The sequence below is a fragment of the Lathyrus oleraceus genome, chromosome 3 (genome assembly GCF_024323335.1).
Source record: "Lathyrus oleraceus cultivar Zhongwan6 chromosome 3, CAAS_Psat_ZW6_1.0, whole genome shotgun sequence".
NCBI classification, from domain to species: domain Eukaryota; kingdom Viridiplantae; phylum Streptophyta; class Magnoliopsida; order Fabales; family Fabaceae; genus Lathyrus; species Lathyrus oleraceus.
Genome location: NC_066581.1, coordinates 258,929,225 through 258,932,865, shown reverse-complemented (window position 1 = coordinate 258,932,865; position 3,641 = coordinate 258,929,225).

Sequence of the window (3,641 nt, the reverse complement as noted above, 5' to 3'; positions counted from 1 at the left end):
TTTGAAGTATTACTTCGCCATTGACTTTAAACTAATTAAAGGTTGTAATCACTGTGGTGATTGAGGGGGAGTGAGTAGGAACTCTGGTCTTAGTTTAGATTGAAATTGCATTGAGTAGGTCTTAAGTGATAGGATTAAACAGTTGCTTTAAGTCCTAAATTAATACTGCTTATAGTGGATTTCCTCCCTGGCTTGGTAGCCCCCAGACGTAGGTGTGTTTGTCACCGAACTGGGTAAACAATTGTCTGTGTCTTTTACTGCCTTTTTCATTTACCTTCTGCATACATTTCCTGTCTGAGCAGAATTGGATGTCATAACATCCAGTGTGACATCGATAGTTTGTTACTAGAATTTCAGTTCTGATGAAGACTCAAGTGATGATGAAGTAACCTTTGAAGAGTTGGCCACTACCTACAGAAAGTTGTGTCATAGAAGTGCAGAAGTGTGTCAACAAATTGAAAGCCAGAAGAAGGTGATAACACAACTGGAGAATGAGAAGGTAGAACACTTGGAAACCATCTCTAAATTAAAAACTGAAGCAGTGTTTCTGAATTCCAAACTAGATGAGATGACAAAGTATGTCAGGATGCTAAACAATGGATCTGACACCTTAGACAAAATTTTCCAAACTGGACAAATGACAGGAGACAAATATGGCATTGGGTTCAATGAATCTAAACTTGAGTGCAATCACACTGGTAGCAAACCTAAATCCAAACCTAAATGAAGTCATACTGGTAGCAAACCAGAGATGTCACATCATATGTCACAACATCATAAAGGAAGACATCAGAAAGGGAAACACCAAAGATGGAGATGTCATTACTGTGGAAAATTTGGCCACATAAAACCTTTATGTTATAAGTTATATGGCTATCCTAGTCCTTCTCATCATCAACCTAGACCCAAACATCACATACCTGTCAACAGAAAACAATGGGTTCCTAGGACTGGTGTTACAAATCTGATAGCTCACGCCTCCTTTAGAGTTTCAACCAAAGAGGACTAGTATTAAGACAGTGGATGCTCCAGACACATGACTGGAAACAAAAACCTGCTAACTGGCCTTCATCCTCATGCCACCAGCTATGTAACCTTTGGTGATGGAGCAAAGGGTGAAATCAAGAGAATTGGTAAGCTTAATTGCCATGGACTTCCTAATCTTGACAATGTCCTACTTGTTAAGGGACTGACTGCAAACCTAATAAGCATCAGTCAACTGTGTGATCAAGGCCTAAATGTTAACTTCACTAAAACTGAATGTCTGATTACTAATAAAGAAAATGAAGTGATCATGAAAGGAGTCAGGTCTAAGGACAACTGCTACATCTGGAGTTCTCAAGAAACTGGTTATTCTTCAATGTGTACTCTAGCTAAAGAAGAAGAAGTGAAGATATGGCATCAAAGATTGGGCCATATGCATCTTAAAGGTATGAAGAGAATTATATTTGTTGAAGCTGTTAGAGGAATTCCTAACTTGAAGATTGATGAAGGAAGAATTTGTGGAGAATGTCAGATTGGAAAACAGAAAAAGATGTCATATCAGAAGCTCAGACATGACACCATTTCCAGAGTGCTGGAACTTCTCCATATGGATTTGATGGGTCCCATGCAGGTGGAAAGTCTTGGTGGGAAGAAGTATGCTTATGTAGTGGTGGATGACTTCTCCAAATACACTTGGGTCAATTTTATAAGAGAAAAATCTGATGTATTTGAAGTTTTCAAAGATCTTTGTCTAAGACTCCAAAGAGAAAAGGAAAGTCAAGTTATTAAAATCAGAAGTGATCATGGGAAGGAATTTGAAAACAGCAAATTTGCTGAATTTTGTGCCTCAGAAGGAATCAGTCATGAGTTCTCATCTCCCATTACTCCCCAGCAAAATGGTGTGGTAGAAAGGAAAAATAGAACTCTCCAAGAATCAGCCAGAGCTATGACTCATGCCAAGAAATTGCCCTACCACTCTTGGGCTGAAGCTAAGAACACAACCTGTTATGTTCACAACAGAGTAACTTTGAAGAAAGGAACTCCTACTACCTTATATGAAGTCTGGAAAGGGAGAAGACCCGCAATCAAATACTTCCATGTGTTTGGTAGTAAATGTTATATCCTGACTGATTGTGAACAAAGAAGGAAGATGGATCCCAAAAGTGATGAAGGAATATTTATGGGCTACTCAACAAACAGCAGAGCTTATAGACTCTTTAATTCCAGAACAAAAGTAATGATGGAAGCTATCAATGTTGTGGTTGATGATCAACAGACTGATGTCACAGACGATGTTGAGACATCTCTAACTGATCCCCCAACTGATTTCTCAGACAAAAATAATGAGAGTGAACCTCCTCAAGTTGAACCTGAAGATGAAAAAAATCAACAAGGGACCCTCCATCACAATTTAGAAGGATCGTCCCAAATATCTCATTATAGGAGATCCAAATAAAGGGGTCACAACTAGATCAAGGGAAGTGATCTCACATGGCTGCTTTGTGTTCAAGATTGAGCCTAGGAATGTAAAGGAAACCTTGACTGATGAGTTTTGGATCAATGCCATGCAGGAGGAGTTAGGTCAATTCAAGAGGAATGAAGTATGGGAACTGGTTCCTAGACATGAAGGAATAAATGTCATAGGTACAAAGTGGGTGTATAAGAATAAATCTGATGAACAAGGGGTGGTTACTAAAAATAAAGCAAGATTAGTAAGACAAGGATATACACAAGTTGAAGGAGTTGATTTTGATGAAACATTTGCCCTTGTAGCTCGCCTTGAGTCCATTAGACTACTGCTTGGTGTGGCATGTATTCTGAAGTTCAAACTGTTCCAAATGGATGTAAAAAGTGCCTTCTTGAATGGCTATTTAAATGAGAAATTATATGTTAAACAACCTAAAGGATTCACAGATCCAAATCTTCCAAAGCATGTGTACAAGTTGAGGAAAGCCCTATATGGTTTGAAACAAGCTCCTAGAGCTTGGTATGAGAGACTCACAGTGTTCCTCACTAATAATGGATACAGGAAGGGAGGTATTGACAAGACCTTATTTGTGAATAATGAAGGAGTAAAACTCATGGTGGCTCAAGTATATGTGGATGATATTGTGTTTGGTGGGATGTCAGATCAGATGGTAGAACATTTCGTTAAACAAATGCAGTATGAGTTTGAAATGAGCCGTGTTGGAGAGCTGACCTATTTTCTTGGGCTACAAGTCAAGCAGATGGAATATTCTATCTTTCTATCTCAAAGCAAATATGCCAAAAAAATTGTTAAGAAGTTTGGAATGGATAATGCAAGTCATAAAAGGACACATGCTCCTACACATCTGAAAGTCTCCAAAGATGAAAATGGTGTTAGTGTAGATCAAAGTCTTTACAAAAGCATGATAGGAAGTCTGCTATATCTCACAGCAAGCAGAACTGACATTGCCTTTGTTATAGGGGTTTGTGCTAGATATCAAGTTGAACCAAAAGTCAGTCACATAAACCAAGTGAAGAGGATACTGAAATATGTCAATGACACCAGTGACTATGGGATGTTATATACTAATGGATCTAGATCTGTGCTGACTGGATATTGTGATGCTGACTGGGATGGAAGTGTTGATGATAGGAAAAGAACATCAGGAGGATGCTTCTTCTTGGGGAAC